The sequence below is a fragment of the Heterocephalus glaber genome, unplaced genomic scaffold (assembly GCF_053883595.1).
Source record: "Heterocephalus glaber isolate CG9 unplaced genomic scaffold, H.glaber_assembly_v1.0 deba00001538, whole genome shotgun sequence".
In the NCBI taxonomy this organism is placed as follows: domain Eukaryota; kingdom Metazoa; phylum Chordata; class Mammalia; order Rodentia; family Bathyergidae; genus Heterocephalus; species Heterocephalus glaber.
The window spans coordinates 19,919,853-19,941,543 of NW_028258333.1; positions in this window are offsets into that span (position 1 = coordinate 19,919,853).

Genomic DNA, 21,691 nt, shown 5'->3' on the forward strand with positions numbered 1-21,691 from the left:
TAAGTCAATCAACTCAACACAATTAAGCTTAACTACCACATATGGATAAATCAGTGTCCCTAAATTTAGTATACAAAACTGATGGCACACAAAAAAAATCAAAGATAAAATAAATGCATTTTCCAGTTGCAGGTACAGTGTACTGTTCTGACATAATTTGAAAGAAAATGATCAAAACTAGAATATATTCTTGAAAATATTAGATTTAAAAGAAATTCTTTTAAAAAAGAAACCAACTTCTGTTGTAAATTCCAACAGGTCAAATAGCTTGGAAGTTGATATTCTTGTCCGTGTGTGTGTGTGTGTGTGTGTGTGTGTGTGTGTGTGTGTGTATGTGTATGTGTGTGAGAGAGTGAGACAGGGTATTGCTATGTTACTCAAGTTGGCCTTAAACTCAACTTGCAACCTTACTGCCTCAGCTTCCAGAGTAGCTAGAACTACGTGTACACCACTACCCCCTATTGATATTCTTGTCCTTACACCAAGAAAAAAGTTGAGCAAAATGCAGATAAGTGATTCTTTTTTATATAAGAAAATAAGGTCTCAGGGTATCCTACAGCCTGAAGAGACAAGCAAATAGAGAGAAACAGAGCTGAGATTAGTTTACCTGAAGCAGAAACCACTAAAGCCACAAACTAGCAGGAATATTTAAATGATAATTTTGATGACTGCTAGAAGCTGAGAATGGACTAGTGTATTAGTTGCTTTCCCAGAGGTGGGACAAAATACCCAACATTCCCAACTTAAAGGAGAAGAGGTTTATTTTACCTCACAGTTTTGGAGGTCACACTCCATGCATGGTCAGTCAGCTCCAAGGCAGAAATAGCATGATGGAGGGGCCTGGCAGAGGAAATCTACCCACCTCATGGCAATGAGGAAGCATACTGACAAGGGAGGAGCTGGAGAAAAGATTATTCCTCTCTAGGTCATATCCTCTGTGACCCATCTTCTCTACCAGCCAGACCCCACTTCCAAGCATGTGAGACTTTTGAGAGGCATTTTAGATCTACACTGTAACAACTAGCTTGACAGTGAGAAATTCTTGGGGGTCATAATTTTAAGAGAGCTGTACCCTTGTATGGTTTTTATCTCTAGGGTTTCACAAGGAAGAACCAAGAAACACTCTGCTGTACCTGGCAGAGAGAAAAGTAACCATTTTGAAACATACTCAGAGCATTCTTCACAACAAAGCCCTACTCTTTAAAGGAAAAGGCTACTGGAGCTACCTGGGGGAAAGGCAATTACATAATTTTAGTCCTCTCAACTTCCACCAAGGAAGGAAAAGCTAAGAAACACTTGGGAAGGTACTGGCCCAGGTACACAGGCCCCAAAATGATTTGATCATAAGATTACAGTATAGAACACTTCTCCTGCCCCTCCAAATCCACCATGGAGAAGAGGTCTCAAGAGAAATAAAGGCTGGAGTATGTGTATTCCCTCTGTCATCACACACACACACACACACACACACACACACACACATTACTAGTGGTTCTGCTTCTCTGAAACTTGAACGATACAGAATTTAGTACTGTCACACAAAAACAATGTACATATATATATTTCAAAACATGTACACATTAAATATGCATATATATAATTTTAATTGGTCATTTAAGAATAAATAAACATTTTTTAATAAAAAATGTTTTGTACTGTGTTGGGTGGAGTCTGAGATTTCCCCCATCTTCCCCCAAAGAGGAGATGAGGATGTTGCCAACTTAACCTACCCACTTTGTAAGTTGTAAGTTTGCTGACTCCTGTCACCGGAAAAGGGCTTTCAGGATGAATCAGTGAGAGGCATAAAAAGATTTATTAGGCAGAATTGAAAAAGTACTTACAGAGAATTAAGTATAAGCTCTCAATTGTGAAGTGCACTGTGATCTGGGGTCGGATGTGTTTATGGGATCTTGGGATGTCTTCAAGATGAGTGATCTAGGATGTATATTTCTACGGTCCATCAGGTTACCCATTTAGAGGACTTTGGTAGCATGGAAACCATTTACATGTGTTTCAATTTGATATATGTTGCACCCTTAATAGTGCTGTTTCCTCAAGAATGGAGGTGTGTGGGAGGAAGAGCAATTAACAGGCAAAAAGCAAGTTTTGTTTCCTGGAAGGGAGAAAGGCATTGTAAGCTTGAGTAACTTTTGTGTCTTGAAGTTGCAGTTTTTCTTAAAAGTATAGTTTTAAAATTATTATATTCCTTATTTCCTTTATAACTATCTTTATTTCTTCTATCTTACCTCAGTGCTGAAGTCAGTTCCTCAGGGACACAATCTAAAATATGAGTTTCTAAATTGCTTGTGGAGTTTCTTGGTTTTTTGATATGACTGGATCCAAAGTCATGAATGAATCTGTTTTCAGTGGCATAGATAGCATGAGTAGTCAGGCATGCAGTAGCAAAGCAGTAATTAAAATGATCACCTGCAGATACCTATAAGAACCTTTTTCTTCCTCAATTAATAATAATATATACCTTGTTTAAGAAAAGTCTTGGTGTAAAGATGTCAATTTACATAAATTAAGGTATAAGTTCCATATAATGCCAGGTAAAATATTACCAAACAACTTAATATTCATGTTTTAACCATGGTGAGATGGCAGGGAAGGAAGGAAGATTTGACAACATGACTTGAAACCTATATGTCAACGGGAGCTTCCTAAACCTTTTAGTTATGCTTAGGATAGCCTAAGCCCTTCAGTTTAATAATCTAAGAAAATCCTAAAATTTTTTCAAAGATTTCTCTAAATTACTGGAATTAATATTTCTATAACTCCTTTGTTTTAGGGTCCATACATTTGACTAATACCTTTTTTTTCCTTTTTTTGGTACTGGGCATCCAACTCAGGACCTTGCTCTTGCGAAGCAGGTGCAGTGCCATTGAGCTAAATCCCTGTCCCTACCTTTTTTTCCTATAGCACATTAATCTCACTTTGATACTCAGCTCCTCTTTAGTTCTCATAGTTGCAATAAGTTTCATAAAAATTTGTGTATTTAGCAGGCTTTAACTAAAATAGTAAAACCTGCAGACAAAGGATTTACATTGCATTAATATAAATATTTCCTTCTCTACCCCTGCCAGATTGCTTATCCTTCCCAAAGTCCAAAATTTTTTGTTATGCAGGGAATGTTTCTGTTTTCTATATTTTGGGGGCTGTCATATAACTCAGCTATCTCCAGAGAAGTTTATTTCCTTTAAAGCAATATCTTTTAAATAGAAGTAGAAATTTCATATGAAAAATATTTTGTTTTATTATTAATTATTCAGTAGATCTGGATGAACAGATAGGAAAACCAACACAAATCTGGATGAAAATTATGATTAATATAATTTTACATAAAGACATACTAAGAATGCTAATTAAAACAGAATACCACTTTCACAGAGAAAGATAGTGAACAGAATGAATGCCAGGCTTTAGATAACTAGAATCCACTGGGATCGTTATCATACAAGAGGGTTGGAAAAGAAAGACCAGTAGTCATTATTGCCTTCTTTCACAGTTCTATAATTTTTAGGTAAGCATATGATTACTCAGAATACAGAATACTTTCCCAACATATCTTGGAAATATGTGTAGCTATGTGACTAAGATTGGGCTATTAAAATTTAAACTGAGGTGGTATGTGACAGCTTTTTGGAATCATTTTTGGAAGATAATTTATCTTTATACTTGTAACTGTTAATTGTGATACATCAATTTGACCAGAATGAGAAATGCCTAGAAGATGAGTACACCACAGTTCTGGTGTGTCTATAGGGTGTTTCAAGCAATAATTGACATGTAGGCTAGCAAACTGAGGGGGAAGACCCATTGTGGTTGCGAGTAACATCAACCAATAGGCTTGTAGCTTAGATGGAATAAAAGGGAAAGAAGGAAGAATGTGCATTTTCAAAGAGCTCCATTCTGCATTAATGGGTATGTTTTCTTTTGCCATTGGTTTTGGATGTTGGTCTCCAGTTTCTTTAGCCTTCCAGTGCAGACTTGCACCAGAAACTCTACAGTGAACTCCCACCTTGGACTGGTACTGCATCATTGATACTTTTGTTCCATAGCTTCCATCTTTGTGGTTGAGTAGAATAGAATCCTCTAGCTCTCCCATGTGTAGATACCCAAGGTAGACTCTCTTTGTCTCTTATCCCATAAGCTTATCTACAGGATGTATGTATTATGTATAATTTCATAATTATACATGTATTTTCTATTGATTTTGTTCTTTTATCGGACACTAACCAATAAAGATTTTGATACTGCAAGTGGTTTTAGAGAAACAAAATTGTAAGGATGATTTTCTCTAATCAGTTCAGTGTTTCCTAGAGTTGGCTCTCTAATTGGATAAGACCTAAAGTTTCCATGGTTTCTCCTTCTGACAACGTAGAGAGCACTGATAGTCCATGGTGTGAACTGTTCAAAATAACATGCAACACATATACACTTGATTATCTCAACTTACCACTTATGAGATGCAAGAATTTAGCAACTCTATACACAGTGCATTTGAACATTTTTGAAAGAGTAATAAATGATGCTGGCTGGTTGCTCTTAGCATCTCTGGAAAAAGTAATAAAGAAAAATAATGAACTCAAAGATTCAAATTTCCAGCTTCAAAGCCACTTAAACAATCTGAAGTCTTCTAAATATGTCCTGAAGGAGAATCTTCTCTCCTGTAACCACAGGGATGAAGTTCTAACACAAGCCCCTACCATTGATTGCTGAATTATAGTGCTTAGTACTGGAGACCTCTGCAATAGGTTCTAATCTCCTGCCCAGTGTATGACACAGGGTTGATGAAAGACTCAAAGATAGAATTAAAAAGACAGAGAAATGGGGAGCCAGGATGACCAATGCTCATGCAAGCAAGGCTGAGCAAGCAAAGGCCCTGAACACCCAGAGCTTTTGACAGTTATTGGTGACATCATAGTTAGATTGAGGTAAATGGGCTATGTGGAGGGACTAAGTAGAGTTGGTATGGATATATTGCTGATGCAGGCAAAGTTTGTAAGGGAAGAGAAAAAGCATTATTTAATTAGGAACAGAAAAGACAAAACATATGTTGTAGTTAATAATTAACCTTATCTTTTTAGTAAAGAAGGTTTTAACTCTGGGAATGGAATTTGGCTAAGAGTCACTCTGATCTTGGCACATAGGCTTCAGCCAGATTTGCTTCTCAAAGCAAGAAAATTGTGAGGTTAACACTTTACAGCCTGCACTGCTACAGCCTGCTTTGGGCATAATCAATGGGGTGGTCTCCCACAGTTTAGCCTTAAAGGGTATCTGCAGTTAAAGTGAGGGCACTGATTGGAAAAGATTGGGATCCACTAAATTAGAATGGAGATATTTGGGAGGAACCTCATTGGGCTGGGATCATTGAACTTTTAAATTCTGATGAGATTATTTACCACCTACAGTGGCAGAGGCATTCTAACCTTTGACCCCTGTGACCATGGCCTCTCCACCTCTGCCTGAGGAAACTAATCCTGTGTTGCCTATGGAAACAGTAAAGACCACCCCTGGTGCAGTTGTCAAGCAATTCAATGCCAATACTCTGCAAGAACCACCTTAACTACCTACTTTTGCCTCTCAGCCTATAACTAGACTCAAATATTATAAAGTTCCTAAATGTGAGGTATACAGCATAGGCTATGGAATGGTATATTGCACTCCCAAGATTTTCTTGAGTGTTCTAAAGACAAGGTCTGGTGAATAGGCCCAGGAATAGATTTTTTAAGGGTGTGGGATAATGGTGGAAGAAACATAAACCTGGATCAGGCTGAATTTCTTGATATGGTCTGATTAAGCAGAGATTCTCAGTTTAATGTTACAGATTGTGGATTTTAAAAAGGTGCTTCAGAATAAAAAATAAAAAAGAAATAAGAGCCAACAACAGCAAAACATCGTGACAAGGATGAGTCAATATCTATCAATTATAACTCTCAATGTTAATGGCCTCAATTCACCAATCAAAAGCAATAGACTGACAGAATGGATTAAGAAGCAAAAATCCAGAAATGTGCTGTATAAAGGAAACAAATCTAACTCAAAAAGAAATTCATAGACTGAAAGCAAAAGGATGGAAAACAGTTCTCCACACGACAGGAACCCAGAAAAACCAGGGGTAGCAATCTTATTTGCAGACAAAGTAGATTTCAAACCAAAAGTAATTGAGAGAGACAAAGATGGTCACTACATCCTTATGAAGGGAACAATCCAAGAGGAAGAGATGACAATCCTTCAAATAAGAATGCAATGCACCAAATATGAATGCCCCCAACTATACAAAACAAATATTAATGGACATGAAAAATCAAATAAGCACTAATACAATTGTAGTGGTGGACTTCAATACCTCACTATCACAAATAGGCAGATCATCTAGAAAAAAAATTAACAACAAAATTCTAGAAATGAACCAAGCCACTGATCAAATGGACTTAACAGATATTTACAGAGTGTTCCACCCCACAAAATCAGAATACACAATCTTTTTGGCTGCACACAGGTCATTCTCCAAAATAGACCACATGCTAGCTCATAGGACATGTCTAAGTAACTGTAAAAGAATTGAAGTTATCCCCTGTATGTTATCAGAACATAGTGCAATAGAATTGGAGTTCAATAACATAAGAAACCGCAAAACTGGCTTCCAGGCCACCATCCATCCTGACGCTCCCGGCCCAGAGGTAGGGGCTTCTGAGCCACCGTCCCACTGCTGCAGGTCCAGAGGAAGGGGCTTCTGGGCCACCATCCAGCCCACCACTCCTGGCCCAGAGGAAGGGGCTTCCTGGGACCATCCCTCCCACCACTCCCAGCCCAGAGGAAAGGGCTTTTGGGCCACCAACTGTCCTGCCACTCCTGGCAAACAGGAAGGGGCTTCCAGGCCACCACCCCTCCCTCTGCTCCCGGCCCCTGTCCCACCTCTCCCAGCTCAGAGGAGGTGAGCCGCGCGGGTGCCAACGGCATCCCCCACCCCCACCCCCGACCAGGTTGAAATGAGAAAACACGTAAATAAGTCTCAAAACCAGACTTCCAGATCACCTACAGCAACCCCAAAGGGAAATGAGATGGAACGCTCTGATACTCAACTGCCTGGAACCACTGAATTGGCAACAAAAGGGGATCTGGAAAAAATGAAATCAGAAATAATTTCTCAGATAACAGAAGAGATTGTGCTCCTAGTGGAAGACATGATTAATAAATCTAGAGAGGAGCTGAGGAACATGATGGAATCCCAACAGATGGAAACAGATGGAATCCATAAAACAGATGCAAATAGATTTCCAAGGGATGAAAAACTCTATTGAAAGTTTACACAGGAAAATGAGCCAATGTGAGGACAGAATTTCAGATATAGAAGATAAGATTGCCATTAATGACCAGGAAAAGAAAAATTGCTTCAAAATTATAAGGGGACACAAGAAATCAATCCAGGACCTGCTAGACTATGCAAAGGAGAATAACATGAGACTGATTGGAGTCAAAGAAGAAACAGGAGAGAGTGTAGATGACATAAAAAAAAACTCTTCACAGAAGTAATGGCGGGAAACTTCCGAAGTAGGGGAAAAGAATGACATACAGATAAGTGAGGCATATAGGACTCCAAATAGCCTTGATCAAAAAAAAATCTACACATAGGCATATAATTGTTAAGATTCCAGAAACTCAACAGAAGAACAAAGTTCTACAAGCAGTTAGAGAAAAGAAACAAATTACATACAAAGGAAAGCCCATCAGAATCACAGCAGACTTCTCAACACAAACCATCAAGGCAAGAAGAGCTTGGAGTGACATATTCCAAGCCCTAAAAGGAAACAGCCTCCAACCCAGATTGATATAGCCTGCAAAACTAGCTTTCAAAATGGATGGAGAAATAAGATACTTTCAGGACAAAGAGCACCTTAGGAACTTCGTGAATACCAAACCAGCACTCCAAAGAATTTTACACAATATTCTAGGAACAGACACTGAGGATCACAACCCCACCAAGCAAAGCAGAATGAACCCATCTGTCATGACAAGAAACTAAATGTAAAGGGGGAGAACCCAACAAAAAGAAAAAGTCATGGCAATGACAAGTCAATATGTTTCAGTTATAACCATCAAAGTTAATGGCCTCAATTCACCAATCAAAACAAATGGACTGGCAGAATGGGTCAAGAAGCAAAATCCAACAATATGCTGCATACAAGAAACACACTTCATTCAAAAGGAAACTCATAGACTGACAGTTAAAGGGTGGAAAACAATACTCCATGTGACAGGAACCCGAAAAAAAGCAGGAGTAGCTATCCTCTTTGCAGATCAAGTACATTTCAAACCAACACTGATTAAGAGAGATGGAGAAGAACACTACATCCTTGTAAAGGGAAGAATCCAAGAGGAAGAGGTGACAATCATAAATATCTATGCACCAAACACTAGTGCATCCACCTATATAAAACAAATACTAATGGACATGAAAAGTCATATATGCGCTAATACAATTGTAGTGGGGGACCTCAATACCCCACTGTCACAAATAGATAGATCAACTAGACTAAAAATAAGTAATGAAATACTGGAACTCAATCGAACTCTTGAACAAATGAACTTAACAGATGTTTACAGAGTCTTCCACCCCACAAAATCAGAATACACATTCTTCTCAGCTGCCCATGGGTCATTCTCCAAAATAGACCACAAACTCATGCATAGAATATGTTTAAGCAAAGGAATTGAAGTTATCCCCTGTATATTATCAGGCCATAGTGCAATGAAATTGGAGAGTCATAGCAAAAGAAACTCAAAAAATTTCATAAACATGTGGAAATTGAACAACACACTTCTGAATAATCAATGGGTTACAGAGGAAATTAAAGAAGAAATCAGACAGTTCCTTCAATTAAATGACAATGACAATACAACATATCGGAATCTATGGGACACAATGAAAGCAGTCTTATGAGGGAAATTCATAGCAGTGAATACTCATATTAGGAAAACAGAACGAGCCCAATTAAACAAGCTGATACCGAACTTCAAACTTCTAGAAAAAGAAGAGCAGGACAATCCCAAAGCTCATAGAAGGGAGGAAATTATATAGATCAGAGGAGAAATCAATGGAATGGAGACTAAGAGAACAATACAAAAAATCAATGAAGCCAAGAGTTGGTTCTTTGAAAGAATCAACAAAATTGACAAATCCTTAGGCAACCTTATCAGAAAAAGGGAAGAAAAGGCCCAAATCCATTCAATTAGCAATGAAAAGGGTGAAATTACAACAGACCCAGCAGAAATCCAGAGGATCATCAGTACCTACTTCCAGAACCTATACACCGATAAGATGGACAACACAGAAGAAATGGACAGATTCCTAGATACGTATGAATTACCAAAGTGGAATGAAGACCTAAAAATTCTGAACAACCCAATATCAACCAATGAAATTGAAAATGTAATTAAAAACTTATCAACTAAGAAAAGCCCTGGCCTTGATGGCTTCACTGCTGAATTCTACAAGACATTTAGAGAGGAACTACTGATACTACTCTGTAAACTCTTCAATGAAATTGAAAGGGTAGCAATACTCCCAAATTCATTCCTGGAAGCAAGCATCACCTTGATCCCCAAAGCAGAGAAAGACCCAACCGAAAAGGAGAACTATAGGCCAATCTCACTAATGAACATAGATGCAAAAATCCTTAATAAGATAATGTCAAACAGAATGCAGAAGATCATCAAGAAGATCATACACCCTGATCAAGTGGGATTCATCCCAGGGATACAGGGATGGTTCAATGTATGCAAATCAATCAATGTAATACACTATATCAATACAGCCAAGGACAAAAACCATATGATTATCTCCATAGATGCAGAAAAAGCATTTGACAAAATTCAACATGCATTTATGATAAAAACCCTACAAAAAATTGGAATGGATGGTCTCTACCTCAAACTGATAGAAACCATCTATGAAAAGCCAACAGCCAGTATCATGCTAAATGGTCAAAAACTGAAATCCTTCACACTAAAATCAGGAACAACACAAGGATGTCCACTATCACCACTCTTCTTCAGTATAGTTTTAGAAACATTAGCCATGGCAATTAGACAAGAGAAAGAAATAAAAGGAATAAAGATAAGAAATGAAGAAGTCAAATTGTCATTATTTGCAGATGACATGATACTCTATATAGATCCCCAAATCTCCACCAAAAGTCTTCTAGACTTAATAACCAAATTCAGTCAAGTAGCTGGTTACAAGGTCAACACACAAAAATCAATAGCTTTCCTCTACACCAATGACAGACTCACTGAGAGAGAAATAGGGCAAATAATTCCTTTCACAATAGCATCCAAAAAACTGAAATATCTAGGGATCAACCTAACAAAAGATATCAAAGACCTCTTCTCTGAAAACTATGGCACTCTGAAAAGAGAGATTGAAGATGATATCAGAAAATGGACAGACATCCCCTGCTCCTGGGTAGGAAGGATTAATATAGTGAAAATGGCCATACTTCCAAAACTGCTATTTGGATTTAATGCAATTCCAATTGAGATCCCAGCAGCATACTTCATAGATCTCGAGAAAACAACCCAAAAATTCATTTGGAACAATAAGAGACCCAGAATAGCAAAAGCAATTCTATGTAACAGAGACATCACAGCGGGTATCACAATCCCCAACCTGCAGCTATACTACAAAGCTACTGTGATAAAAACAGCATGATACTGGCAAAGAAACAGACCTGAGGACCAGTGAAACAGATTAGAAGATGTAGAAACAATGCCAAACACACTCAGCTATCTCATCTTTGATAAAGGAGCCACACACCCTCACCGGAGGAAAGGTAGCCTCTTTAATAAATGGTGCTGGAAAAATTGGGTTTCAACTTGCCAAAGATTAAAACTAGACCTGTATCTCTCACCATGCACTAAACTAAAATCAAAATGGATTAAAAATCTAAGTATCAAAATAGAAACGCTGAACCAGTTGGAACAGAGGTTAGGTAGAACTCTTGAAGACATTGGTGTAGGGAAAGATTTTATGAACAAAACCTCAGTTGCCCATGAACTAGCAAAAACAAGCAACAAGTGGGATCCCTTCTTATTAAAAAGCTTCTGCACAGCAAGAGAAACCACCAACAGAGTAAAGAGACAACCCACAATGTGGGAAAAAATCTTCACCTGCTTTTCCTCAGACAAAAGTCTACTATCTAGAATCTATGAAGAACTTAAAAAGATCAGACCTCCCAAGTTTAAAGACCCAATCCAAAAATGGGCATCTGAAATGAACAGACATTTCTCAGACAAAGAAATAAAAATAGCAAATAAATACATGAAAAATGTTCAACATCACTGGTCATTCGAGCGATTCAAATAAAAACAATGCTGAGATTCCACCTCATTCCAGAAAGAATGGCTGCTCTCATGAAATCAACCAATAACAAATGCTGGTGGGGCTGTGGGGAAAGAGGAACCCTGCTCCACTGCTGGTGGGAGTGTAGACTGATGAAAGCACTGTGGAAATCAGTATGGAGATACCTCAAAGAACTAGGACTGGAAGTCCCATTTGACCCTGCTATTCCACTGCTGGGGATCTTCCCCAAAGAATTAAAAGAATCATACCACAGTGATATATGTGTGCCCATGCTCATAGCAGCACAGTTTGTAACAGCTAAAACTTGGAAACAGCCCAAATACCCACCAACTGGAGACTGGATAAAGAAAATGTTGGGTTTTTTAAATAAAATGAAGTACCACTCAGCCATTAAAAATGAGAAATTAGAGATATTTATAGCTAAATGGATGCACATTGAGGCGATACTCTTAAGTGAAATAAATAGGACACACATGAATAAGTACCGAATAGTTTGTCTGGTGTGAGAAACTGAAAGTGTCAATAAGGACTAAATGTATAATAGGTAATGTGAAATAGGAAGAAAAGAGGCAAAGGGGAAAGAAGTGGGAGGGGTAGGGGAAAGGAAAGAAGGGAATGGAATTAATATGAGAAAATGGAAAAATAGAAACAAAATCTTTGTAAATAGGGAGGAATGGAGGGGTTGAAGGGAGGGCTGGGGAATGGGGAAAAATAAGAACCAAGAGAGATTATGTAAAGGTGCAAATTTCCAATGATGAATGTCATTATATTGTATACCTAAAATGTACCAATGATTAAATAATCGATAATGTAAAATAGGAAGAAAAGGTCCAAAGGGGTAGGGGTAGTTGGAGGAGCAGGGGAAAGGAAAGAAGGGAAAGGAAAAATGATAAGAAATGGAAAAAATAGAAATACAGTCTTTGTAAATAGGGAAGGGTGGAGGGGATGAAGTGAGGGCTTGGAATGGGGGAAAAATAAGAACCAAGATGCATTATGTAAAGGTACAAGCTCCCAATGAGAAATGTAAATGTGTTGTATACCTAAATGTACCAATAAAAGAATTTAAGAAAAAAAAGAAAGAAAGAAACTGCAAAACTCCCACAAACACATGGAAATTGAATAACACCCTCCTGAACAACGAGTGGGTCACAGAGGAAATTAAAGAAGTAATTAGAAAGTTTCTACAAGTAAATGATAATGCCAGTACAACATACAGGAATCTGTGGGACACAATGAAAGGAGTTTTACTTGGGAAATTCATGGCAGTGAATGCCCATATTAGGAAAACAGAGAGAACTCAAATAAATAACCTAATGCAGAACCTGAAGCTCCTAGAAAACGAAGAGCATAACAAACCTAAAGCTTGTACAAGAGAGGAAATCATAAAGATCTGAGCAGAAATCAATGCAATGGAGACTAAGAGAACGATATAAAAAAATCAATGAATCAAAGAGTTGGTTTTTCAAAAGAATAAGTAAAATAGGTAAACCCTTAGCCAACCTTATCAAAAAAAGGAAAGAAAAGGCTCAAATCCATGCAATCAGGAAGGAAAAAGGTGAAGTCACAACAGACCCAGCAGAAATCCAGAGGATCATCAATACCTACTTTGAGAACCTGTACTCTAATAAAATGGAAAACACAGAAGAAATGGACAGATTCGTAGATACATACAAATTGTCAAATGAAGAAGGTATAGAAATTCTAAACACCCCAATTACAATGAGTGAAATTGAAAATGTAATAAAAAAATTTACCAAAAAAGAAAAGCCCAGGTCCTGATGGCTTCACTGCTGAATTCTACAAGACATTTAAAGAAGAACTATCACCATTACTCTTTAAACTCATCAAGGAAATTGAAAGGGAAGCAAAGCTTCCAAATTTATTCCTGGAAGCAAGTGTTACTTTGATTCCAAAACCAGGGAAAGACCCAACCAGAAAGAGAACTACAGGCTCATCTCCCTAATGAACATAGATGCAAAAAATCTTCCATAAAATACTGGCAGAATACAGAGGGTCATCAAGAAGATCATACACCCTGACCAAGTTGGATTTATCCAAGGGATGCAAGGACGGTTCAACATTCGTAAACCAATAAATGTAATACACTATATTAATGGAGTCAAGGATAAAAACCATATGATCATCTCAATAGATGCAGAAAAAGCATTTGACAAAATCCAACAACCATTCATGATAAAAACCCTACAGAAAATTGGAATAGAAAGTCTTTATCTCAACCCTGATTAAGGCTATCTATGAAAAACTGACAGCCAACATCATACTAAATGGTCAAAAACTGAAAACTTTCATGCTAAAATCAGAAACAAGGCAAGGATGGCCACTCTCACCACTCCTGTTCAGTATAGTTTTGGAAACATTGGCCACACCAATTAGAAAAGAGAAAGAAATAAAAGGAATAAAGATAGGAAAGGAAGAATTTAAATGGTCATTATTTGCTGATGGTATGATACTTTACATAGAAGACTGAAAATAGTCTGCCAAAAGACTTCTAGACCTAATTGACAGATTCAGTAAAATAGCCAGGTATAAGGTCAAAACTCAAAAAACAATAGCCTTTTTATACACAAATAGCAGACTCCCTGAAAGAGAAATTCGGGAAACAATTCCTTTCACAATAGCACCCAAAAAAGTGAAATATCTAGGAATCAACCTAACAAAGGAAGCAAAAGACCTCTACACTGAAAACTACAGCACTCTGAAAAATGACATCGAGGGAGATATAAGAAAATGGTAAGACATCCCTTGTTCCTGGGTAGGAAGAACCAATATAGTGAAAATGGCCATACTTCCAAAACTACTATACAGATTTAATGCAATGTCAATTGAAATTCCAACAATATGCTTCATAGAACTAGAGAAAACAATCCAAAAATTCATTTGGAACCAGAAGAGACCTAGAAGAGCAAAAGCAATTCTAAGCAACAGAGACATGGCAAGGGGTATCACTATCCCCAACTTGAAACTATACTACAAAGCCACTGTGATAAAACAGAGCATGGTACTGGCAAAGAAACAGACCCAAGGATCAGTGGAGTGGATTAGAAGATGCAGAAACAACTTCAGACATACTCAGCCACCTCTTCTTTGACAGAGGAGCCATCCACCCTCACTGGAAGAAAGATAGCCTATTTAATAATTGGTGTTGGAAAAACTGGATTTCAACCTGCCAAAGATTAAAACTACACTCATACCTATCAGCACGCACTAAACTAAAATCAAAATGGATTGAAGATCAAAATATTAAGACAGAAACTTGCTGGAAGATAAGTTAGGTAGAACTCTTGATGACATTGGCATAGGAAAAGACTTTATGAAGTCTTCAGTAGCACGGGAGCTACAGCAAAGAATCAACAACTGGGATCTCATCTTATTAAAAAGTTTCTTCACTGCAAGAGAAACCACCAACAGAGCTAAGAGACAACCTACAATGTGGGAAGAAATTTTTTAGCAGCTATAGCTCAGACAAAGGTCTACTATCTAGAATCTATAAAGAACTGAAAAAAATCAGATCCTCCAAATTCAAAGACCCAATTCAAAAGTGGGCATCTGAAATGAGCAGACATTTCTCAGACAAAGAAGTAAAAGCAGCAAATAAACTTATGAAAAAATGTTCAACATCACTGGTCATTCAAGAGATGTAGATTAAAACAACACTGAGATTCCACCTTACCCCAGAAAGAATGGCTGTTATCAAGAAATCAACCAATAACAAATGCTGACAGGGGCATGAGGAAAGAGGAACACTGCTTCACTGCTGGTGGGAGTGTAGACTGGTGCAACCACTGTGGAAATCAGTATGGAGATACCGCAAAGAACTAGGGCTTGAGGTCCCACTTGACCCAGCTATTCCCTTGCTGAGTATCTTCCCAAAAGAATTTAAAGAATCATACCACAGTGATATATGTGCATCCATGTTTATAGCAGCACAGTTCATAATAACTAAAGCTTGGAAACAGCCCAAGTGCCCATCAACTGCAAACTGGATAGAGAAGATGTGGTTGTTTTTATAAAATGGTGTACTACTCAGCTATAAAGAACAAGAAACTAGAGACGTTTATAGCTAAATGGGTGCATACAGAGGCCATATGCCTAAGTGAAATAAAGAGGACACACATGTGTAAATACCAAATAGTTTTTCTGGTGTGAGAAACTGAAAGTGTAAATAAGGATTAAAATGATTAAAATGATAATTTGAAAAAGGAAAAGGTCCAAAGTTGTACGGGTGGTGGGAGGCGAAGGGGAAAGGAAAGAAAAGGGAAAGGAAATATTATGAGAAAAGAAAAAAAATGAAAATGAAATCTATGTAAATGGGGAAGGGCACAGGGGGTGAAGGGCACACAGGTAATGGGGAAAAAATGAGAACAAAGACACATCATGTACAGGTACAACCACCCAATAATAAATGTAAACATATTGTATACCTAAAATGTACCAATAAAAGAATTTAAAAAAAATAAAAAGGTGCTAATAGTTTATTTGGTTGGATGGCTTAAATATTGATCAAACGATGGCCCACTATGAATGTGGTGGAGATGCCTGATATTTCTTGGTTCACTATAGCTGGGGAAATGGGAATGCTGGAGTGAATTTGCCAATAAAGCCTACTGTTTCACATGGAGAGGGTCCAGAATAGGTACCCTTCACCAATACCTTAAGAAAGACATTTCTGAGGGGAGCACCAGCGTTTTTGAAGAGCTTCATTATTGCTCTTCTTTGTATGCCAGACCTTGCAGTGGGGAGCACAGTCACTCAATTGGGAAACTTAAATGTGATGAAGTGGCAACCCACAACTGTCAAAGGCAAGGTGGGTGTACTTACCATAATGGACAGCAGAAGCAAAACAATCATCAGAATAGTCTGACTTGTGTAGATCTATTGTATTGGCTAATTAGTCACTGTGTTCCCAGAAATGAAATAGATAGGAAGCTTATTACATTTTTACTGGATTTATATAAGCAGAAAAATTTCAGGGCAAATGAACAGAATCTGTCTCAAATTTTAACAACGGGGAATCATGGTCTCTCAACCTATTTACAGACTTGAGGAAATTTACAGATCCAGAACCCTTTGAATAAAGGGGGGACCAGGCCCCCTTTCATGCACTATAACCAAAAAGTTTACTGTTATTCTTTCTACACTCCTTCCCCAGAAGGACCTATGGCCTTTTGTCTGGGTTACCATACATTGGAGAAAAGGAAATGGTCAAACATTTGGGGAACTACTGAACACTGCTTCTGGACTAATGCTGTCTCCAGAGATTCAAAATATCACTATGACCCTCCAGTAAGAGTAGGGGCATATGGTGGTCAAATGATCAGTTGAGTTTTAGCCAAGGCCTGCCTCAAAGTAGGTCCAGTTTAGTTTTGAATCCCTCCTGTGGTAATTTTCCTATTCCAGAATGCATTAGGGTAGATATACCCAGTATTTGATAGAATCACCACATTGGTTTCCTAACCTGTGGAATGAGGGTTATTATGGACAAATGGTTATTAAAGGACAATTGGAAGCTATTGGAGTTGTATTCATCTAGGAAAGCAGCAAGTGAAAAATAATATCATATTCCTGCGGGGATTGCATAGACTGATATCACCATCAAGAACTTGAAAGATGCACGAGTGGTGGTTCCCACCACATCCCCATTTAACTCTCCTATTTGACCTGAGCAGAAGACGGTGGATCATAGTACATGATGTAAATTATGATAAGATTAATCGAGTGGTGACTCCAACTGTAGCTGCTGTACCAGATATGGTTTTCTTGCTTAAGTAGATCAACACATCTCCTGATATCTTACATGTAGCTATTGGTGGTTTTTTCTCCATAACTGTCCAACAGGAACAATTTGCTTTCAGCTGGTAAAGCCTACAATAGATCTTCACTATCTTACATCAGGGGTATATCAACTCTCCAGCCCTGTTACAACTTGTTCCCAGGGATCTTCATCATCATTTTCCTCCAGAAGGCATCACACTTGTCCATTACATTGATAACATTGTACTGATTGGAGCAAGTGAGGAAGAAGTAGAACTCTGAAATCTTTGGTAAAGCATTTGTGTGTCAGAAGATGGAAAATAAATCCAAATAAAAATTTAAAGGTCTTCTATCTCAGTGAAGTTTCTTGAAGTCCAGTGGTATGGGGCATATGGATATATTCCTTCTAAGGTAAAGGATAAGTTGTTCAATCTGGCACCTTCTACAACCAAGAAATAGGCATAATACCCAGTAGGGCTATGTAGTATTTGAGGGCAACATGTCCCTCACTTGGGTAAGTTACTCTGGCCCAGTCACTGAGTGACTCAGAAAGCTGCCAATTTTGACAAGGCCCTGAAACAGGTCCAAGCTGCTGTGCAAGATTATCTATCACTTAGGCCATATGATTCAGCAGATGCAATAGTACTTGATATGTCAGTAGGAATATATGTGCTGTTTAAAGCCTCTAGCAGGCCCCCAGAGGTGAATCACAGCAGAGGCCCTTCGAATTTTGGGACAATACTCCTTATCATCTGCAGACAACTACTCTCTTTGGCCTGCTACAGGTGTTAACCATTGGGTCTAGTGGCCCAAACGCCCAGGGTTCCTGGTGCTGCTATACTGCCTTTTGTCATCTAGCATACACCCATAGCCTCATGGGATATAAATTATGGTCAGTTGACAGAGGAAGAAAAGACGAGGCCTGGTTTACAGATGGTTCTGCACATTGTGTGCACTTGAAAGCGGACTGTTGGAGCAAGTTACGGATGGTCTCATAAACACAGACGTCTTCCCAAGGCTGACCTGGCTACAACCACTGATGAGTGCCAGTCTCCCAGCAACAGAGACCAACACTGAATCCCTGATATTGCACCATTGCCTGGGGTGATCAGCCTGTAACTGGATGTCAATTTGATTATATTATGTCATTTCCATTATAGAAGGGGCGTTTTACCTATAATGGAATTGAAATATACTTTCCCATACATAATGCTTCTGACTAAAGTATCGTTCATGAACTTACAGAATGCCTCTGTCATGGTATCCCATACAGCAATGCTTCTAATCAACAAATATGCTCACAGCCAAAGAAGTGTGACAATGGGCTAGTGTTCACAGGTCTTGCCATTTTCTTCACCATCCAGAAGCAGCTGAATTGAGAGAACTATGGGGTACCCTTTTGAAGATGCAGTTACAGCACTAGGTAGGTAGCAATACTTTGCAAGGCTGGGGTGAAGTACTTCAGAAGGCTGTATGTGCTCTGAATCAGTGTTAAATATATGATACTGTTTCTCCCATAGCCAAGATTCACATTATCAGGAGCTGAGACTTGAAATGGGAATGGTATGACCCACTGTTACACCTAGTAATGCACTAACAAAATTTTTGCTTCCTGTTTTCTTGACCATATTCTCTGCTAGCCTAGAACTTATGTTCTGCTAGACTAACAGTCATAGTTCCAGAGAGGGGAACATTTCTGCCAGTAGGCACAATAATTATCCCACTGATCTGGAAGTTAGGACTTCCCCCTGGTCATTTTGGTCCCTGAATACTTCTGAGTCAATAAGCCGAATAAGGAGTTAGTATTGGTGGGGGTTTAAGGAGATTTGTCCAAACTACTAAGGAGAAAGTAGACTACTATTCCATAATGGAGGTAAAGAAGAATAAGTTTGGGGATACAGGAGTTCCCTTAGGGTGTCTCCTAGTATTATCATGCCTTGTTATTAAAGTCAAAAGGAATTTACAACAATCCGATCTCAGCAGGATGACAAATGGCCTAGAACCTTCAGGAATGAAAGTATGGCTTACTCCACCAGGTACAGAATCAAGACCCACTGAAGTGCATGCTGAAGGCCAAGGGAATGCAGAATGGGTTGTAGAAAAATGTAGTTACAAATACCAGGTAAAACTAGCTACAGAAAGAAAGAGTGTAGTTCTCATGAGTATTCCTTTCCTCTTTTGTTAATATGCTTTTGCATATATACACATATATTAAGCAGACATATTTGTTTATTTGTGACATAAATTGATTAGTATTGGCATTTAAGTATCGTTAAATCAACATCATAATATACAAGTTACAGAATTTTAGAAGAGTAGGCATTACCCAAAGAAATAGCTTTCCTCCCCTTCTTCTTCTTCTTCTTTTTTTTTTTTTTTTTGTACCAGGGATTGAACTCAGGACCTTGCACTTACAAGGCAGGCACATGGTGCCAATAAGCTAAATCCCCAGGCCCTTCCTACCCTTCTTGAGAAGAAATTAGTGAATTTCCATTTTTACACAGGATGGTTGTATCATGCTAGGTGTAATTGTGAACGTATATTTGGAGACTAGGTATGGTTTAAGGAGATGTGTCTGGTTGTCATGCTGACAAGGGGAGGATTGTGAGCATTAATTATAATATGTCAGCTTGACTGGAGTAAGAAAAGCTTAGATTAGTAAAGAACAACTCTATGTTTGTTGGGTGTTACCAGAGATGATTGGCATGTCGGCCTGCAAACCGAGGGGAGAAAAATAACCCCACTTTGGGAGAAAAGTCACCCCATTGTGTGGATGGGATAAAAAGAGGAAAGAAGAAAGTATGTGCATTTTTAAGAGCTCCAGTCTACTTGATCAGGTGCATCTTTTGCTGCCATTGTTTTAGAATATCAGTATCTGGTTTCTTCAGCTTTCCAATGCAGACTTGCACCAATGACTTTACGCTGAGCTTCCAGGCTTTGACCTTGGACTGGTGCTGCACCTTTGACCCTTCTGACCCTGCAGCTTCCATCTTGGACTGAGCAGCTATTGGATGCTTTGGCTCTTCAGTGTATAGATGGCTACTGTGGACTCTTCAGCTTCTAATCCTGTAAGCCCACTAATAAATGCCTGTGCACAATTATACATATATTTTCTACTGATTCTGTTGCTCTAGAGAATCTTAACCAATACAATGCCCTTTCAATGTCTTCTTTTCCAACCTATCCTTTAGTCTGCTTCTTGGAATAGAAATGAGTGACTTGGAATAGAAATGAATGACTTGGAATAAATGGCATCCCATTTTGTTCACATTTGCTTTGAACCAAAGAGAACATAATTTAGAATTATTGGATCAGTGAGCCAGTCTTTAGTCTGTGAGGATTTAAAGAGTAGTCACTGTATAGGGCCTACTTTATAAGCCTCCATTATAGGAAAGAAATATATTCTTTTAAAAATTTAAGTCATTGAAATTTTTTTATACTTAACTCGCCAGTAAACCTAGTCCTAATACAGATGCTAATTATGACCAGTGAGTAGAAAGATTAATTATTCAGTAAATAAAAGCTGTCTATATGGAAGAGTCTTGATATGTCACACTTAAAAATTAAAAACAAACATTAGAAAGAATTGGAGAAGATTTCATTTCTTGGAGTAAGATCAGCCTTTCTAAGTAGGATGAGAACTTACAATTCATAAAGGAAATTAATGAATTTGAACACTTGAGAAAAGTACATTTCTTTAGGGAAATGTACATACATATTTTATAAGTGCAATAAAGAGATACAAAACAAATAGACAATATTTTGTATAAATGTGGCCAAGGACAAATTTCTTAAATGTAAAAGGATAGATGACAGCTCAAGTAGATACTGAACAAAGGATATAAACCAGGAACCTACAATAATTGTTATTTTATTCACATGAGATAAAAGAAAAAAATTTTAAAGATATCAAAAGAGAGAAAAAGACCAAAAATAATTGGGGCTTCAGTGTTCTGTGGAATAGTACAAGACATCTATAATGAAAGACAGCCAGACTAAGCCACCTTCATAAGGCAGACTAGAAAGTTTACTATTTCCCCAGTGAAAGTTCCAGTGACGATGAGGCATTTGGTCCTCATTCCTTCACTGTGAAAAGGAAAATGTGACCCAGATGCCACTCCTTGCCTGACCTTTGCAGTGGGTGTCAGTGTCCCCAATTCAGAACCTGAAATGCTTGAGAATTGTGCACATGTTTGGCAAATATCTAGGGGATCTTTTGTTTTCATTCCAGAATCCATGGCAGTCAGTTAGATTTAGAATCTTGCTTTTAACACAAAACTTTTCTTCATCACTTTTTCTCCTTTTTTCTTCTTCTTTTTCTCTTGATCCTTCTCTGTCTTCATACTGTCGTTTCTTTAAATCCTTGTTCACTGTTTATGATCACATCTCTGCTTTCCGTGATGGTATCTGTAATTTATGTTGTCTTGTATATTGCTTTTCTGTAAGGGAATTCTAGTGAATACATTTTTTCACTGCTTTCATGCACAAATAACTTATGAAAATGCTATTACTTGGAAAATGCCCAATTAATTCCTTAAGAGAAACCTGAAG